The sequence below is a fragment of the Amblyomma maculatum genome, chromosome 9 (assembly GCF_055883805.1).
Source record: "Amblyomma maculatum isolate TAMU_Amacu chromosome 9, ASM5588380v1, whole genome shotgun sequence".
NCBI lineage: Eukaryota > Metazoa > Arthropoda > Arachnida > Ixodida > Ixodidae > Amblyomma > Amblyomma maculatum.
This window is the reverse complement of record NC_139352.1, coordinates 62,736,364-62,757,415: the sequence shown is the minus strand read 5'-3', so window position 1 is coordinate 62,757,415 and position 21,052 is coordinate 62,736,364. Positions and strand designations below refer to the sequence as shown.

At 47.1% G+C, this 21,052-nt stretch overlaps 1 protein-coding gene across 1 annotated transcript in view; it reads left to right on the top strand.

Moving 5' to 3' along the window:
• The window catches only part of LOC146179189 (solute carrier family 60 member 1-like), a 250,908-nt gene that overhangs the window by 5,581 nt on the left and 224,275 nt on the right, over nucleotides 1–21,052 (top strand). The window lies entirely within an intron of this gene.

Here is a 21,052-nt window from a genome sequence, read left to right as displayed (position 1 = left end):
ACAAGTTCTATTTCTACAGAGCTAATTGGCTAATTGATTACGGTCATAAAATAAGTGTCATGCCTTAAAAATGCCTGCTTGGACTACTCTTCAAATTACTATGCAAGGCTCTCTCTCTCTAAAAAAAAAAAAAAAAAAAAAAAAAAAAAAAAAAAAAAAAAAAGCTGTTAGCATGACGCATTAAGAGTTTTGCTATAAATGCATGAAAAAAGGTGAACAAGTAACCTTTACAAGTAGTCTTTCTGCAGCTGTATGAACCGCCTCTTCCCTCTATGTTCACAATTCTTTCTTCTGCTTGCCATAAAGAAATAAATACACATGTATCGATGAGCCTGACATGTTTTGCAATTTTAATACCTGAAGCTTCAGCAGAATGGGGAGCTTGTGAACACCTAACACTATGTGAACACCTAACTTTATAAAGCAGAGTAGTTTTCTTTTCGAGCTCGAAAAAAAAAATTCCAATCAATTTGAAATGAATGCCACAGTCAGAATGGATGCCGCAAACCATACCACAAAGAGAAAGAAGTAGCCTTTTATTTTTCCCCTATTCCAATTCCACTGCCTAGTCCAGCAGAAACAAAAGCTCCATAACATCAAGGTCACTGAAACCAGTGCTTTATTCAGCTGCACTTACAATTCATTCAAAAGAGCCATTCTTTCGCTGTTTGTTACAAATTTCCCCTAATATTTGCAACAGCCGGGCTGCCTTAAGCATTTGAACTCAAAGGCGTTGGAACTGAAATGATGTTACCTACCTTGTTGCAAGTGACCGCAACAGATAAGCGGTATAAGCTTTCTGTTTCTCTTTTCAGCACTGCGAGCACGAAATAATTCACGGTTTTTCTATAGTTTTTAGCTAGCACCTTCGTCATATTTTTAAGCCACGGCAAGAGCGGCAACTGCATGGGACGACAATCTGTGGGGATTCGTCGTCGACGACGACGCCAACGCCTGTCGTAGCCGCTGGTGCACACCGCACGGAGCGACGGGACTCAGCGACAGAGAGGCGCGTTTGCAGCGTTTTGTTACCGCCGCTTCGTCGTTCGGTCAAGGGGGGTGCAGTCACGCTATATCCCGTTTCTGACACTAAACAGCATGAAGTACAATAAAACAGTGATGAAATTTCATGCAACGCATCCTGTTAAAAAAAAAAAAGGTCACGGCGCAGCGGTGCGCTACTACACTGCGATGCAGACTTGCAATGCAAGCAGCGACTTTCTCCTGCTCCTTTCGAAAATTAGAAATATCTAGCCACACTTGCCCCTTCCCCCCCCCCTCCCCCCACACCCCCCTTTCTTTTATTCCCACTACCCTACCAAGCTTTCACGTACTGAAATGAAGTGGGTGTCTGCAGGTTCTTCGCTCAAACTGTACTAGAAAAACAAGATTCTCTCGCAAAAAAAAAAAAAAAAAAAATGCCGATGATTGCGTTACTTCCTAATGCGAAATTTGAGCGCCGCCCATTAGCTGTTACAGCTTTCCGATAGATTGAGCCAAATAATTCGAACAAGACATATGTACAATTACAGACTTTTTATTTTTTATGCATATCCTTTCAAAAAAAGACTCCGCTAACAGTTCTCGACTGTCATGAAGGAAGCACGTGGGCCCATAGGAACGTTGTGCGGCGAAGAGATAGCACCGACTGCGCTGACGCCGCTAGCGAGTCAAGTCAACATGGCTCTGCGTTTCGGCTTGGGATGCACGCACCGTGATCCCCTGACGCCGAGCCGCCGCTTCAGCAACCGGAGAACACCATCGCCGCCACGCAGGAAGTGGTGGGGGGGGGAGGCGGTACACAAAGCGGCGAACAGTGGCGGGAGGAGCGTGCAGCAATAGGGGAACACTAGGGGGGAGGGCTGTGGGGGACACGTAGCGGCGAACGGTGGCGGGAGGAGCGCGTGCAGCAACCGAAGAACACGGGAGGGGGGGGGGGGGCGGAGTAGGAGCGCGCGCTTCCCCCTGCGGAGCTGGTTACGATGGACAACTGTTCCGCCGACGCGAAACGCAGGAACGGGCGCCAAAGTGCTGCGCTCTAAAATAAATAAATAAACGCCATAACGGAAGTTGAGTACCACAAAGCCTTCTGCAATTGGCTGCCTCGCGAGCTGCTTCCGGGCGATGCGCGAGATTTTCTAAATACTAGAAGCTGAGCGATAGCAACGAGCGACAATGATTTGGCGGCCCTCAGCCCACCGGCGTGTCGCCGGTTAACAAGTCCCACAATCCATTATTCTGAAATAAAGCTTAAAAAGACTGTGACTGGCAACACCTTCGTATTATTCTACCAACAAATTACAGCAATAAATCAATGTTATAGCTTTCCACACTATAAAACAGGCCCGAGGCGCCAGAAATATTCAGTCTATAACTTATTTTAGAGATTAACGTTTTGCTCGGATGATGCTTTAAAAGCTGACAATTTGCTCGTCGCGGATAGCGAACATAACGCCCATGAACTACTGTGGAGCTTCACTGCATATAATTGCACCTAAATGCGCGGTGAGTGGAATCACGCGTACGCAGATAAATTATATTCAAAACCTGACCGCAACGCTGCTACAAATAAATGTAATTGGGTGCAAGCGAGCGCGAGGTATTGCTACATCAACGCCTTGGACGCAACGCCTCAACAAGTCGCTTTCCGACTGCCCGACTTGGTCGACGCTGCCCGCACGTCCTTCGTGCCTGGCAGGCGCGAGCACGTAGGCTACTTACCTACTGCTACTGCTGCACGCTTGAACTAGGCTTAACGTTTCTGAAAACGGCGCGATCGGACCGTTTAGGAAGACACGCCATCACAAAACGACTCACCGGTCAAGAGCGAGACAATAAAACACGCTCACCGTTTACAGCGCGGACAAGCCACCTCCAAAAGCACCGGCACCTCATTGCGACAATGTCTGCCATTGAGCTCGAGCTGCCCTCCACACAAACAACAACGCGTCAGCACGACTTCCAAAACGTGTGCCTCTCAACGTGGCGAAAAGCGCGAACCTGTGACAACGGCGAAATTTCATTGGCTTAATGTGATCACGTGCCATCTCAGCCCTAATGGCCGCGCGAAAGAAAAAAGAAAAAAAAAAGCTTCTCCTGCGCTGTAATGCGCTGTTCCATTGAGGAGTTAAGGAGAAAGAGGGTTCGTGGGGCCGTAAAACAAATGCAGGCTGGCTAGGCTAGCGAACTTTTCTGACACATTGGCGGCGCTTATCACGGTGGCGCTTTTTCCGATATCGGTGGTACGAAAGTGACGCAACGATCTTGTCTACCTTGGCAATGGATATTTGGGTACTTTCTGCACCAGAAAATAAATGCCCTGAATTAACGTGCTCTTACTGCGCCGTAAAGGTGTAAATACCAATGACAGGTGACAGGAGCAGCTTGCTACGAAGGGGGCCCGCGAGAAAGGGCTCTGCCGAGTGCGCGACAGTGAGAGAGGGACGTACATGCAAATGGAATCCAAGAGAGGAGGATCAGCAGGCAACGCGTTCGCAGTCGCTCGTTCCTATCTCGTGTTCGACTTTCCAAGAAGCAAGCCAAACTTCGGAAGCCTGCAGTTTGGAAGCGTAACAAGTCCGGTTCGCGAGCTGAAGTCCCCAAGGTTTTCTTAGATTGCGGCTTCTAGGGCCGCCATAGGATCGCGGCCGCCAAGGGCAAGGCTGAAGCATTAAAACATGAGAAGGCTGAATGGAATCGTGCATAAGGAAACAAATTTGTCCTAGAGCAATACTGGTCAGTTAGGCAGCGTGAGGGTTCCCGAGACCGCCCTTTTTTTTTCTTTTTTTTTTATATAGTGACTGCAGTGGGAGGGGGGGGGGGGTCGTCTTAACCAAACGGGTTGACAATGGAGGGGGAACATTGCATTGTGTGTGTGATAGGATGTCAACACTATGTGAACGCGTATGCAGTGATTCCCAGAAGGAAAGCGCCTGCCTCGTTCGGGCTATGGAAAGTGCAGTATTATTATCTGGCACAGTTATAGATACTTGTAGAAAGGACCTTTGCCACGTTGGCTAAAAATGGCAGTCTCCTTCATCAGAGCATGGTGTGCAGGAGTAGGCATTTCCAGTGCAATACAGAAAAAAGGCATAATAATGCGAGCAATTATGGCCTCAGCCTAAGCTTTCCTGGGCATGTGGTTTTGTTTGTATCAAAGAGGTTAACTACCGAGGCGTATCATTTTATCCCATTTGCTTTTGTTAAGTTTTCAGGAGTGGTTTTCTACAGCATTTTTCCTGTTACCACCAAGAGCAAAATTTTAGCCCAGATATGCAATTTTGAACTCGTCACCGATTTCTTGCTTTCTCCAACATGGTTCTTTCGGAACAGGATTTGAAATTATCAGTGAAAAAATTGTGTGTGTGTGTTTTGAAAGACCATTTGTGCTAGAAAGCAGCCTGGCATTTGTAAGTTGATTCTGCGCTTGCTATTTGTCGAGTTTTGGGCCTTGTGTTGCTCAGACTGCTATGGCTGCACAACGGAGAAGCATGAAGCGGAGGACCAGGTGTGACTCGTGGCCGCAACGCAGGCTGCAGCCCTTTCGATACTTATTCGGGCGGCGGACGAGCTGTTATGACTGGGGTCCCAGCCAAGGTTCACGCGGCTGAAACACAGGAATCAAGCGGGCCTGGCGAGCCATCGAAGACGCCCAGCCCGCGGCGGCAAGTACGGCGATTTCATCGCCACCAAGTGCTGGCGGTCAACCACCTCGGTGGGTCGGAATGGTGCGGGGATGATCACAAGGAAGTTTTTCATATTGTTGGTGAAAGTAGTACACTATAGTGAAAGAAAAAGCGCGCAGCTTATCGCTGAACGGGAGTGCTCGCGGCATTCCAAGAATAAAGTTCCATGGAAGGACTTCGAGGAGTCCTGGACTGCATTTCCAGTGTCAGCTAACCGCCACCGGCGCCAAAGAAGTTCACTCTTGCCACACGAAGGTGTGCGAGCAGGCTGTACCACCGTTGACAATGGGCGGCACCTCGCTCGCTCGTACTGCCCGACATGAACTCCATTAATGCGAAAGCTTTACTTCGCTATGTTCATAGATTTCTGTCCGCAGACCGCGTCCGCAAAACGTGCCAGCAAAATCGTGTCCGCGTAATGTTGTGTCCGAAAAATAATTAGGCCAATAACGTAATTAGGTGATTATTTAGAGGCAAAGCACGCAAAATCGTCTCCGCAGCAGTTGTAACTGAGAAGTGGTAAAGGTTAATGAGTGGTGTCAATCGATAGAGGGTGACGTATTGTATGTCTGAAATATAAATAGGCCAGTAAGTTAATTAGGTAGTTAATTAGAGGTAGAAAATTTAAAAGGCGAAAATGGTCTCATTAGCCAATAAATTGGCGCCACATTTGAAGCAACCAACAGCAGCATCCGTGTTTTCGCATTACTCTAATGCAGATTTTGCAGTGCTCTTTTTTTCCCCAGCCCCCTAGGTGGGGACAACAAGCTGTTTTTAACAGGTGGAGTATCCACAGGTAGCTCAGCCTAATTCTGGTCTCTCCTCTCGACCTGTACATATTTCACGGTGTAGAAAGTGTACATAAACGTCATCTCTTTCCTGCCTGGATGCTCCTGCCTCGATGTTCCGTCTACTCCTGGCAAGTCTGCGGCGAAGTCGCCCCCGATCCCCGATCACATCATTAATAATAGCGCCTGGTTGCGATATGAGAGTTCTCTGGCTTTGAGCAAACACCTGAGCAGTTACTCCACGCGGCACATAAGATGGCTTAATCAAAAATGCTGCTAGCAGAAGGAGTGCCGTTGTAATAAAAAAATTAAAGAGCACTGCAGAATCTACATTGGAGCAATGCGAAAGCACGGATGCTGCTGTTGGTTGCTTCTAGTTGCTTAATTCACTTGTTTGCCCATCTGGTACTTTCAAATTGCGCGCCAATCTCTTCCTATGCCCCTTTTCGGCTCTACTTCCGGTTGCGTGACGTCATGTTCTCTACCTCACATTAATTCACTTCTTGTTTACCCATTTTAGTCTTTGGTACTTTCAAATTGCGCGCCAATCCCTTCCTATGCCCTATTTTTGGCTCGACTTCCGGTTGCGTGACGTGACATCCTTGACGTCATATTCACTACGGCACCCCTTTCTCTTTCCGCTTTCATTTCCACCTTCCTCCCTTCCTTTACGCGCGGTTCAGGCGTCCACAGAACAAGTGTGGCAGATACTGCGCCTTTCCTTTCTTGTGAACCAGTTATTGTAATTAATTACCTAATTAATTTATTGATATTTTTTTCGGCAACAACATTACGTCACCGTCTATCGATTGACACCACTCACTAACCTCTACCACTTCTCAATTGCTCACAACCACTGCGGACACGATTTTGCAAACACGATTTTACGGACACGATTTTACGGACACGATTTTACGGACACGGCCTGCGGACACGTCAGCGGACAGAAATCTGTGAACATAGCGAAGTAATGCTTTTGCAATAATAATTGGTTCACAGGAAAGGAAAGGCGCTGTATCTGTCACGCTTGTTCAGTGGACACCTGAACCGCGCCGTAAGGGAAGGAAGGCGGGATTGAAAGCGGAAGGAGAAAGGGGGGGGGGGGGGACGTAGTAGGGAGCTGCGGAATAATTTGGACCACCTGGGGTAAAGCTGCGGAGTAATTTCGACCACCTGGGGATCTTTAACGTGCGCTGACATCGCACAGCACACGCACGCCTCTCGCCTCTATCGAAACGCAGCCGCCGACGGTTGGGATCGAGCCCGGGTACTCCGGCACAGTAATCGGGCGTCTTACCACTGCACCACCGCGGCGCATACATGGCAGTAATTGAATTACAATAATGGAATTACTGTAATTTGCTTTTCTCGGTAATTTGTAATGTAATGAATTCCTTTTTCGGGTTGGTAATTTAGTAATGTAATAAATTACTTTTTGGTAGTAATTTCGTAGCAAAAGTAATTAATTACTTTCGAAATTACTTTACTAAAATGCGCCACTACTCCTTCAATAGATGACGAAGTAGAGTGCCGCGAAAGCAGGAACGGCGTGCGGCAAGCGAAGCCAGCGTAACGGATCGGCAAAGGGGAACAGAATTGAGCAGAACAGTGCGTCTGAGACCTCAACCATTCTCCAAGCAGCAGGATACAAGGCGTCAAGGGAATGCTGAAGGGAGAGATGGTGCCAGAAGGCTGGAGCTGAAAACTAGTTTGGAGCGCGGCGTAGCGGCGCTCCCTGTTGCGTCGGCTAGAGCACAGTGGTGCCTGGTTACACTCAACACCACGGGGCGAAGGAGGATTGGGGGAGATAGGCAGAAGGGTCCATGACGTGAGGCACCGGGGCTTGAGCATTACTGAGCAGTGAGCACAAATGTGCCGACATCGATTCTTGGGACTGCGGAAGCAATAAATAAGCTAGCTTCTTCGGGCCCTTCAAATGGCGGACAGCTCCGGGCCAGCAAGACGCTGGGTTCGCCGGTCATTTCAGAACCGTTCGACCGTGTTTTTTTTTTTTTTTTCGGTAGTCTTGCTTTTGTAATGGCACGTACTGTACAAGAGAGAGAAGGAATAGCTCTCTGGGACGGAATTTGGCGGGAAGACGAAAGATTGTGTGTGCTTCGCGTCTGGAGAACACGTTGTTTTGTTTACTAGCTTTGCTTAGTTTTTGCATGGATGGAAACTAGACAGTAATTTAAAAGTAATTTAATTACTCAGTAGAAGTAATTGTAATGTAATTTCATTACTTTTTGGGAGCAGTAATGAGTAATGTAATTTAATTACTTTTCTGCGATTTTCAGCAAAGTAATTAGTAATGTAATTTAATTCCTTTTCAAAGGTAATTTTGCCATGTTATGCCGCGGCGGAGCATGTCTGCATTTTTCGCCCCCTAGAGATCGAAACCTTTCATCACGGGCAGCGGTCGGAATAGAACCGCGAACCAGTTCCAAGAAGGTGGACAAAAGTCTTGTTCAACGTCCTTAAGCCAAATGATTTGCGACTGAATAAAGCGGTCACGGCGCCATTAAATGCCAAAGGGATTGTGAAATGCTATGCGATGTGATAAATCATTTTCTAGGATTTGAAGTGCTCTATGGCCTTTAATGATGTAATGACGACTTCATTTCAAGTCTCAGACGAAATTCCATTAGCTTCAGCACGTTTGACCAAGACCGTAACTATTAAAACCATCGTGACACTCGCCTCACGACGTTTCAAGCGTCAGATTTGGCTGCAGAGTCATTGCAAAAATTGCATTGCGTGAATGCGGAAGCCACAAACTTTTTACTACCTCCATATCGCTATTTTATCACTAATGATATTATGACTGATTACATATTCGTAATTATCATATCTCTAATAACCCATCAATAATTACCTCATCACTAGTAACTATATTTTTATTATATTTTATTATGAATCACTATTACAATCACCAATGACGATATGACATTCCCAGGTGATGATGTTACATCCGGCGACACATTTTGATGCGGACACAACATAACCTGGCAAGGCATCGGTCTTAAAATTCCAAGAGCACTGCAGCATCTGCACTGGATGAACGAGAAAGCCTGGGCGTTGCGGCTGCACACGGTACGAGACCTGTTGCTTTGGCAGTAATGCCAGGGCTCATGCCGCATAGTGTAAATTTCCTTTCCTTGGCGTGCTTCCGTTGAAGTGCTCATTCAAGTGTGGGATTGGATGGTACACTGTTGCTCCTGTCGCACAACGTTTCATACCCACGTGACATTCTCATGTAATTGTCGTGTGACCTCGTCACGCGATACTCTCATAGCCCGTGACATCACTTGAACCCACGACCTTTACGTGACTCGGGCCCACTTATCACTAACTTGTCATCACTAATCCCATTACCACTAGTCTCATCACTAACCCCCAACATCATTACAACACATATAATAAATCTATTTTCACTGCCCCTCTAACATTAACCACCAATCAGCAGCCCCCTATCACTAATCACCAATAACTGGCCCCTTATCGCTAAGCACCAGTCACTAACTGCCTATTACCAACCCCCATATCACTTATCCCATTAACTAGCCCATTATCATTAATCATCAATCACTAACCCCTCTATTCCTAACCATAAATCATCAATCTCCATATCACTAATCACCAGTAACGAACTCCTTATCACTAATCACCAATAACTAACCCCTTATCACTAACCCCTCTATTCCTAACCATAAATCATCAATCTCCATATCACTAATCAACAGTAACGAACTCCTTATCACTAATCACCAATAACTAACCCCTTATCACTAATCATAAATCACTAACCCGCTGTCACTAACCATGAATCACCAACCACTAAACCCCTATCACTGATCCCTTATCATTACACTGTATCGCTTAAACAACTGTCATATTGGCCTCACTGCTTGTAAACACATCTCGGCATACCAACACAGCCTACTAAAATTTTCACTTTAAACTTTTTACTAGAAGAACCACGAGCTCTTTATCTTCCACTGCTCTGGTGCATCAAGAAACGCATGCAACTCGAACCGGCTACAGCCCGCGCCTACCATGGCTTTGATGCAAACGCCGCTCAAAATATTAATAAGTGCTGCAGAATCGCATTGGAGTAACGCGAAAGTACGGATGCTACTGTTAGTTGCTTCTGGTTGCTTAATTCACTTCTTGTTTACCCATTTTAGTCTTTGGTACTTTCAAATTGCGCGCCAATCCCTTCTTATGCCCCTTTTCGGCTCTATACTTCCGTTTGCGTGACGTCACATCCTCTACGTCACATTAATTCTTTTCTTGTTTGCCCATTTTAGTCTTTGGTACTTTCAAGTTGCGCGTCCATCCCTTCCATGGCCTTTTTCGGTTCTACTACCGATTGCGTGACGTCACATCCTTGACGTCACCCTAATTGACTGACAACATTTAGTCTTTGGTACTTTCAAATTGCGCTCCAATCCCTTCCTATGCTCTTTTCTGGCTCGACTTCAGGTTGCGTGACATCACACCATTGAAACACTTTGATTTTATTAACTATTTAGTATTTGATACATCTTACGTCACTGTAATTGACTGACTTAACTATTTTAGTTTTTGAAACATTCAAATGTGGCGCCAAGCCATTGGCTAATGAGGCCATTTTCGCCTTTACTTTATATTTTGCCTGTACTTAATTACCCAATTAACTTACTGGCCTAATTATTTTTTCGGACACAACATTACGTCACTCTCTATCGATTAAAACCGCTCATTAACCTCTACCACTTCTCAGTTACAACTGCTGCGGACACGACTTTGCGGACACGTTTCGCGGACGCGGCCTGCGGACAGAAATCTGTGAACATAGCGAAGTAATGCTTTCGCATTAAAAGCTCTCGCCGCCCCCGTGATCGCAGTCCACAAACTCTACAGACTGCAGGCTACAAAAGTGTCCTACAAACTTGCGCAATCTTATACCGTGATAATCTGCACACCAAAATGACTGCGCTAAGCTATAAACTAGCGTTGTTAGCCCGCCATGGCTGCGGACGCGCTAGGCGAATGGCGTCCGAGACGCTCCTCGCGAAGACAGTCGTAAACGAAAGTCAGCGATTTATATCAAGCGGAGAGCGGCTTTCACCTGCGGTGAACAACGGGGCCCCTAAATGACGAAGCGTTAATAAACGCCAAAGAAAATAAAGCGAACAAAGCACTGAGTTTGAGTGCGCATTGTTGACCACGGCGAACAGCACGCCCTGCTCTTCCGCAACTGCATTTGTGCTGTGCGTATAAGAACCTCACCATGTTGGGCTCGGCTACGTAAGCGACAGTGCTCAGTGTGAATACACGTGTAAGTTTCTGCCGAACAGTGATCGAACGATGTGCGCAATGGACGTTTTGGTTACTTTCGTCGGCACTTATGAGAATCAACAAAATAACATGGCAAACACCCGGCGAAACAGCTCGATCAGTAGCAAGACCCTCCTTGATGCAATCGCCAAGTAGCACTCACCTTCCATCAGAGATTGCATCGTCCACCCGCAGGTCTGCCTTGATTGATGTCTGTAGCGCTTCTGAAGCTTTTTCACTTGCGATGCCAATGAAGATACGTATCGCCGTCCGCCTAGTTCGATGTCTGCTGCTCATCTGAAGCCCTTGCAGTCACAAGGGGTGATGACGATGATTATGGTTTGCCGGTATCACCACAAAAAATGCACTCGACAGCAGTGATAAAGGTTAAAATAATGGACTTAATTAACATAAGGAGTTTGTTAAACAGAAAAAGAAACGATAATATAATGGTTTGCATTGCTCGCTTGCTGCGTTCTGCGGCAATTTTTTTTTGTGTGGTGCACCGATGCTATCGCTACTTTTTTTTTGCGCACAAAAAAAAAAAAAAAAAAAAAGAAGTGGCGAATAAGGTGGCGATAGCATTGGTGCGCGAACGGCGGCGGCTACGCGTTCCGGCTCGGGCGGTGCGCGCTACCGAGCGTTCCATCGAACACAACCAGCGTTCCATTGAACGCATCAAAGTTCACTGGCATTCTAGACCGAACACTTTTATGTCGGGAGTATGCGGTGCAAGCCGACGCTTTTGTGCTCCACTCGGTCAGCCCTCAGCGGCGGCGCGCACATAGGGCAACGCCGACGGCGACGCCGCGAAACGCAAGAAAGCGTGGCAAGCAGCTGCGCTCTAAAATGTAACGCTGCCTTATACGGGGGCGCTGTGGCTCCTTTTGCTTGATAGCGTGCTTTAATTTCCAAGTCGCGGTGTGAATTTTCGGTACCTTGACGAAGGCGAGCGAGTTAGAACGGCCGAGCACCTTTCTCTGACAAGAACATCCGCACTGATTACTGCACCGATATCGTCGTCTTGAGCGTTGGAGCGCAGAGCTATCTCGATTACTTGGCATTCTGGGATAGCGGATTGATTGATTTATAGGAAGGGAAAGGCGCGGTAAATGTCTCATTTGTTTCCCGTGGACACCTGAACCGCGCCGTAAGGGAAGGGAGGAAGGTAGGAGTGAAAGTGGAAAGAGAGAAAGAAGAGCCGTAGTGGAGGGCTACGAAGTAATTTCGACCACCTGGGGATCTTTAACGTGCGCTGACATCGCACAGCGCATGGACGCCTCTTCGTTTCGCCTCCATCGAAACGCAGCCTCGTATTTCGCTGCCTTCATTCCTTTACGGTGCGGTACAGGGGTCTGCGGAGAAGTGTGAAAGCTGCAGCGCCTTTTCTTTTCTGTAAGCCAATTTGAAACGCCGCTGATTCCTGTTTCACTACATCGCACAGCACACGGACGCCACTCCGTTTCGCCTCCATCGGTGGCTGCGTTTCGGTGGAGGCGAAAAGCAAGGCGTCCGTGTGCTGTGCGATGTCAGTGCACGTTAAAGAACCCCAGGTGGTCGAAATTTCCGGAGTCCTCCACTATGGCGTCTCTCATAGCCTGAGTCGCTTTGGGGCGTTAAACCCGACAAACCAAACCAAACGTCTGCTTCTCTATGCTGTGTGGTGTGCCGTTCGAGGACGTGCCAAATGAAAGTCGCAGCACGGACGCCTGGATCGGGCGCCTGGTGTGGCGTGAATCGGAATTTGGCCAAGAAGTGCATCATTTCTCGCGGACGCACGCATGGACGGACACTCATGAGTCTATAAAGGTTTTGAAGCGAAAAGCTTCACTAGGCTAGACAACACCGGGTCTGGCAAACACCCCCTAGGCTAATAGAAGGCCAGCGCAACTCCCCCTTTCCACTAGTCCTAAGTCACGACAGTGAGATCAGTTCGAACCCGACCTCGGCTGCTGCGTTTCGATGGAGGCGAAACGAAGAGGCGTCCGTCTGCTGTGCGATGTCAGCGCACGTTAAAGATCCCCAGGTGGTCGAAATTACTCCGTAGCCCTCCACTACGGCTCCTCTCTCTCTCTTTCCACTCTCACTCCCACCTTCCTCCCTTCGCTTACGGCGCGGTTCAGGTGTCCACAGAAAACGAGTGAGACAGTTACCGCGCCTTTCCCTTCCAGTGAACCAATTATTAGGGTAGTGATGCGAGTATTGAGGAGCGTCTGCAGGCGGCGGCGGACACTGTCGTAGACTACGCTGTCAGTAGGGGTCTATCATGCTCGCCGCAAAAATCGGAATTATTCATCTATAACCCAAAGTCACTCAGATGCAAGCGCAGCTGAGAATTTGACATTAGAGAGATTTAGCTTACCGTGATCCGCGATCCGCTACCGTGATCCGCCACGGCGCGTTCCACTGCGCATGCCACGATCCCCTTGACGCCGATATAGGCGCCACATACTTGATGTCGGCACATGGACCTGCCGCGTCGGGACCAATCAGCTTGTGCGTCCCGCCCACGCACGGTAGAAGGTCACAGTGGCGGATCACGGTAAGCTAATCTCTCTATTAAAGTAAATGGGAAACCAGTGAGACAGTTACCGCGCCTTTCCCTCCCTATAAATCAATCAATCAAAGGTAGATTAAATCAGAATCTTAGGACTATTCATTCAGGAAAATGGATATAATTATAGAACAATCAAAAAGCTGGAGGCATTTGCCACGCAATCCATTGGCATATCTAGAAGGATCGCGTTGAAAGGACGAGGCCTGAAAGAAAGAAGCTTGCTTCAACTAACCCAAGCTTACGTAATACGTCGCGTGAGCTATGCCATGCCACTCTTAAATATCAGGTCGGAGGAGAAGAAGAGATTGCACTCTCTCATTCGACGGTGCATAAAGAGGGTCCCGGGCTTACCAATTACCGCATTCACAGAGTATCTTCTTTCTATGGGAGTGAACAATAGCTGGGAAAAAAAGAGCGGGGTCTGTTAGAGTTTCACAGCTGGAAAGATTAAGTCGAACGACCACAGACAGAACAATACTCGAAATGGTAGGCCTGCAGACAGATAGGGGACTACGAGAAAGATCAAGTATCCCACATGACTGCCGAGAAAATCTAATCATTCCCCCCCCCCGCCCCCTTCGTAAAAAAAAAAAAAACTGATTTATTTATTTATAGGAAGGGAAAGGCGCGGTAACTGTCTCACTTTATTTCTGTGGACACCGCAACCGCGCCGTAAGGGAAGGGAGGAAGATGGGAGTGAAAGTGGAAAGAGAGAAAGAGGAGCCGTAGTGGAGGGCTATGGAGTAATTTCGACCACCTGGGGATCTTTAACGTGCGCCGCCCCCTTCGTAACATGCATCCCATATTCAACAGAGAGAGGAGGGAGAAGAGAGCAGAAGCACTAATCAGACGCTTCGATTCGATGGACAGCAAGTCGTGGATGCGGCAAGTGACAAAACGGGGGCGGTGGACGCCTCGGTGGTTACTCGGAGCAGTTGGCACCATTTGGAATTTGGACGAAACGTCAATTATTGTCTACTGGTACAACTAAACGAGCAAGCAAAATTGAATTTTTTATTTTCAATTCAATTATATGCGATTTATTTTTCAGAAAGCCTCTGGGACTTGAATCAGCTGTCGTTTTACAACAGTACTTTCACTCCCACCTTCCTCTCTTCCATTACGGCGCTGTTCAGGTGTCCACAGAAACAAGTGTGACAGATACTGCGCGTTTCCCTTCCTGTGAACCAATTATTATTAATATTATGGTTACTGCAGAGCACATAATATGGCTGCCGTTACAGATCGCACTGTATACATTTGGTTGCGAGTTCGAATGAAATTTTTTTATTACTGGCCTGACATTTAGGGCAAGTATTACTGCGCGAAGCAGATGAAAATATAAAGCTTGATTATGTTTTTTTCTTTTTGTATTGATTATTTTCACAAGCTTCTAGTTCCGTGCACTGATGTGTGCGTCTGGTAGTCGTGGGGTAGCAGATTTTCATTACATAAATTTTTATTTTTCTGGCTGTCCTTAACTGAACAATAAACTCTGCTTTTGGAGAAGCAGCTTGAACAGCTGAACTGAAATACTTTTGTCGTTTTCAGATATTATTGCCAGATGACCCGAAATTCTCTCATGATTCGATGTCGAAGAAGGCCAAGGAAATATACATGATACAAAGAGAATTGAGGGACTAAATATTTATGTACATAACTGCTTGCACTAGCTGGAAAAGAGCTATTAGCTTTTGACTTCATCACGCATAATATTTGTGTTGTCACAAAATACAAAATTATTGTTTACTATTCTTTTCTCCCCGCTAAGCTAATTGCAATTTCCGCACTCCTTTTTGCTTGTTTACCTGTTTACTTTCATTGCACTGTGGTTTCTTGTTTTAATAATGCGGCTGGCGAGGTCGGGTTCGACCATTAATTTGTACTCCGGTTGAGGCATCCCAATGGTTGTGTGCGACGCCCTCGATTTCACATTCACAGTGGCCGCGGTCTCTGTACACATCGATGAAGGCTAAAGCAAGTCGCCGCGTGCATGGGTGGAAACGGAGTCCTCCATTTTACAGTCCAAGTTAATTTATTGCCAAACCTCATAAGCCCAACCAAATAAACTTGACTGGCGCAAAAACGCCGACGAAAACATGCATTTTTTCTATTCAACAAGCTCAAGCCCTCAACGCAACGCGAGCGAACGATTGCGAACAAGTGTCTACAACTATGTGATTCATGCTACAAGCAATCTCTTTCTCTATGCTATCAAGCACGTGCCAACCACCTTACCGACCGTACGTGGGTGAGCGTCGGCTTTAAAAAAGTTCGGCATGACGCTTGCCCCAGCAAGTTCATCCTCCCTAAGTAGACTAAACATGCTGTATACCTACCGCTATCAGGCAGACATGACCGTGCGCTTTGTTCCGTTACGCCGAGCCCCTAGCCTAGTCGAAGATTGCAAGATAGTTAACGAAACTCAAACCACACACGCAGTGGGCGCCAGCAGGAGCGCACAGTGACTCGTCTACGCTCAGCTCAACGAAAGCGGCATGATGCGTTTCATCGTGATAAGCAAAGGGCTCGTTTCGCGATGGCCACGAATCCGAGCGTCTTATCAGCCATGCGACTTCGTTTTGTTGCACACCCCTGCGCGCTTCCTTTCTCCAGCACCTGAACCAGACAAAAGGTCACGGGTTTTGAAGCTCTGTTAAAATCGTCTATGACGACCGCGACATGTAGTTTCTACAGTCCAGAAGGCCGCGGATAATTGATGTCAGTGAGAAGTGAGCCAAGAACACGCAACGTTTGTGCCACCACGATGCCCTGCACACGGCTCAGTGCCTATTCCGTAAGTGTTGACTGCTTGAAAACTCTGCTCTTTGTTTGAAATCTTACAGGCTCGTTACAAACAGATATTGTCCTTCCCTAACTCGCTCAAACCAAGCCATCTCGCTCACATTCATGGTATGCTGTTGGCCTTCTTTTTCTTCTTTGTTCGTTTCACAGACGTCTTCGCAATTTGCTGTAAGCAAAAAAACTAAAGGCAGCTAGACGCAGGTACGCAGGTTCTATTTTGGCCGCGGTGGCCGCTTTTCGATGGCGGTAAGAAACGGGGCTCCCATGTGTTGCACGAAGTCAGTTAAAGAACCCCTCATGGTCCGAGTTTCCGAAGATGTCCACAGCGGCATCCCTCATAGCCCGTGTCGCGTATCTGTGTTAATCCCTACAAGAAAAAAAAAAGAACACTACTGGGCCCATTATACTTTGATTAATTTACAATTGTGTCTGTAGGTTTAAAGTTGTACCCTGCTGGAATACCAATTTTGTTTTGAATTGGTTATGTAGCAGTCAAGTACAACTCGTCACCTCGGCATATATCTCCTTGGTAACTGCTGATATTAGTCTGTAAGTGATGTTATTTATGTTCGTGTGTCTGTGTTGTCTTGTACATTTTTCACAGCTGTGTTTTATATCTCGTTACAGTCCGTCATCCTAACATTATTCATAGAATAGCAAACTGTGGCAAAATATATAAGTCCCTGATGGTGCTGGGACAGGTAGGTCACTGCCGCTTGCGGCGGGGGCTAGCCTGCCACCGCATTTTTATCTGTTGTGGGCCGTCATTGCACTCGCCACCGCTACGGTGGTGGACGACGGCTGTTGCGGCGCGCGTCTTTCTCTCTCCCTCTTCTTTTTCTTTCTTCTCTAGTTTCTCTTCTGTCCGCACCACTCGCCACCGCTACGGTGGTGGACGACGGCTATTGCGGCGCGCGTCTTTCTCTCTCCCTTTTCTTTTTCTTTCTGCTCTATTTTCTCTTCTGTCCGCACGAGACAGCGACGGTCTTCGATGGAGGCGAAACGAAGAGGCGTCGTGTGCTGTGCGATGTCAGCGAACGTTAAAGATCCCCAGGTGGTCGAAATTACTCCGTAGCCCTCCACTACGGCTCCTCTTTCTCCCTTTCCACTTTCACTCCCGTCTTCCTCCCTTCCCTTACGGCGCGGCTGCGGTGTCCACAGAAATCAAGTGAGACAGTTATCGCGCCTTTCCCTTCCTCTAAATAAATCAGACAGCGGCGGTGGCTCAGCTACAGAGCCAGTAGCAGGCCCGTGCATTTTCTTTTCTTTCTTCCTACAGCCACAACAACAGCAGCACACTGGCCGCTTCGCTGAATGTAAATGCAATGGCTTCAAACGCACCGTGAAAGTGGTGACCAATGCAACGTTGTCCTTGGGATGGTGTATTTTATGAGGACGCTCGCTTGTGGCGCATTAAACTTTACTGGCGAAGGATGTTAATTTTAAGCGACAATTTATACAACTTGTCCGGCTGAAAGGCCGTCGGCGATTTAGTAGTCGGCAACGCTTGTCGGAGATAATCGTGGGTGCGTAAAAAAATTGTGTCGTAGTAATTTGAAGTTGTAGTGATTAATGATCGATTGTTATGTGATAGGCGATGACGATTTAATGAAATCATTATATTGAATTGATTAATTAGGGAAATGAAAAATTATCAAATTAAAAAGGTTTGGTTTGGTTTTGGAGTTTAACGTCCCAAAGTGACTCAGGCTATGAGAGACGCCGTAGTGGAGGACTCCGGAAATTTAGACCATCTGGGGTTCTTTAACGTGCACTGAAATCGCACAGCACGCAGGCGCCTAGCTTTTAGCCTCCATCGAAAAGCGGCCGCCGAGGCCGGGATTCGATCCCGCATCCTTGGGCACAGTAGTCGAGTGCCCTAACCACTGCGCTACCCTGGCGGGGTTAAATTAAAAAGGGGTTTTCAAATGTGTCAAAATGATGAAAATGAAAAGCCAATGCTTGATGGTGCTAATTGATTGATCAATTAAAAATTGCAATATTTGGAAATGGTAAAATCGAGTATTCAAATGTATCAAAATGCTCACAATGAAAAGCCAATGCTTGACGCTAATACAGAAAATTTAGTGCGTAAATGAAAAGTTAACTAATTGAAATTTTTCAAATATAAACATTGCTCATGATGTCAAATTGCTCAGAATAAAAAGCCAATGTTTGCTGATGCTCGGTGGCTGTAGGAAGAAGGAAAAGAAAATACACGGGCCTGTTACTGGCTCTGCAGCTGAGCCACCACCGCTTCCTCGCGCGGACAAAAGAGAGAAAGTAGAGAAGAAAGAAAAAGAAGTGGGAGAGAAACACGCGCTCCGCAACAGCCGTCGTCCACCACCGGAGCGGTGGCGGGTGCAATGACGGCCTACAACAGATAAAAATTCGATGGCAGGCTAGCCCCTACCGCCAGCGGCAGAGACCTACCAGTCCCAGCTCCGTAGGACCAGGAACAGCCACCCTTCATCATTTCCCCCGTCCTTCCCAGGAGCGATGGAATTTAGGAGGCGCTGTGGTGTGCCATCTAAACTAACACTTGCATGAGGAAGTGACAGACACTGCGCATTTCCTTTCCTGTAAGCAATTATAGTTACATATCGACTGCAACGAACGCCAATAATAGGCAAACGATGAGAAGCAAATGATAGGAGAGGTAGGGCTTCGCTATCGCGGACAGAATCCTTCTTACGGTCGCATTTTGGTTCTACTGCGGCATCGCCTATAGTTGGTGAAAATTACCGATTCTTCAGCTTACAAGTAGATTGCAGCACTGTGGAACCAACGCGGTGATCTTAGTCAATGGCAATGTAGCGCGCTCATCATTATGTATTCCTCAGCACTCCTTATCCATGCGCACATCCCGAACTTGGGCTCCTCTGTGCAATGGAGGGGGAATCTTAAGTTTTCCCAACTCACCTGCCTCCAAGACTCACCGTGCCCTTGGCGCTCTTGTAGGCTGCATTCAAAAAGCGCGTACATATATGATCGTTTCTGATGGCCTAACTGAACTCTGGAGTACGGCATTGCTGAAGTGTTTGTGCACTGCAGCTCGAAATTTCTAGCGCGCCTTCTTTCTTTTCCTTTTCCAACAGTGAGCCCGCCTCACATTGTCATGTCTGTGTATTGTGCCCCCTCCTTCACTTCCTCTTGCCCCTCCCGCTTCCCCTCTTCTATTCTTTATACCCCATGACTTGCGGATACTAATTAAGGCGTCCCTTAAAACAAGCAGGCAGTTACCGGGTTGCGCTCCCCTTTACCTCTTCATACATTCCTTCCAACACATCACGTTCCCTGCCTTATACCGCCCGCCATCCGGCGACTGGTAGCTCCATTGGTGGGAGGAACGATAAAATTATCGTGAGAGCGTTGCTGGTGCACTCGGTGCATTACGCTTATCTCATTAGGGCCATTTTTTTTTAACGTACACCAGCTACACCAGTGTAGAAAATCTCCTATACCTCCAATGGTTTTTAGGTACACTAGTGTAGCTGGTGTAGGGTAAAAAATGGCCCCATTATAATTATCAACTAAATGCAGTCATTATCATTGCTCATTGTCATCGCTACTATCATGCTCACGGTAGACAAGGAGAATTGTGTGTGTTTCACGGTCCCGAGCCTGGCGTAGTTGGTTAAAGGGCTCGGCCGAGGATCCGAGGGATGGAGGTTCGACAAGGTCGGCTCGATTCCCAGTGGCGACCGGGTTTTTATTTTTCTGATGACGTTAGTTTCGGTTTCGGGTGATGTCATCATTTGATTGACAGCTGTTGTGTGCCTAAATTAACGGACGTCGACTGTATGAACCATTAAAAATTTTCGCCTTAAAAGTTAATGTGCACCGGGTGCAAGCAGCAGACAACAGCCGAATCAATCAGCCGACGCCAGCCGAGGATGGCGATGCACCGTGCAGAAGTTCGCTGCATTGTGTGTTTCTCGGAGTGGTCTACGAATTCAACAATTGAATGAAAAGGTCGTTGCACTTTGCAGGCGAAAGGGCAGAACTAGATATATATTTAATGCAGTAACTGTTTGGAATAACATTGAACAACGCTTAAGTATTCGAGGGACGATATTCCGTGCTCCTGCAGCCCTTACCCTGCAAGAGCGCTGTACTTTCCAATGTGCTGCACACAATTTGTAAGATATCTCGAACCATACCACGAGCGGGTACGAAGTGTAAGAGTGAGCGGGTGAATTGGGTTCGTTTTGAAATACGTAAGAGTCTAACCTCGTCATGTAGAAGTCGAATGGGCATCACAAGTTATCATTATTTTGTTATACTACACCTCAATAACCTTCTTGATGAAGGTAATAGGCAGGAAGGAGCACACAAAACGCACTGTAATAACAATTTCTCATAATTACAAAGGCATAAATAATTGACGGCCCCGCGAAATGCGGTTAAAACCCGATATTTGTACTGATCCCAATATTTTTTTATAGAAGTTCTTTTGTTATAGCGGAGCGCAACTTTAAATACAGCTGCCTGAATAGAACATAGCTAGCGCCGGCTGTGCACAAACCGAGTTTGTCACCTTTGTCAACGTGCATCCGTTTATTCCGTGATCTCCCAAGGGTTCCGGCGCCCAAAAATAGCGTTCTGGCAGAATAGTGCAGGAAAGGACCGGGCGAGGCCTATTCAGAATAATTATTCTCGTGTTTATAGCTACTGAAAGCGATACAATCCACCAAGAACGAGTAAAAGAAAGCACTTTGTCGCTTGGCTTTGCCGCACAGCTTAAGAGCATGTGAACAGTAGCACTTCGCTGCATGACAGTACTGTCGTGTGGAGAAGTTGCTCTTCAGATGGAAGGCTTTGAAAGTGGCGTCGTCTTCGGTTCAGCGGAAATTGTTTTGTTTGTCCATTCTCACCAGCTCGGCCCTGTAGCA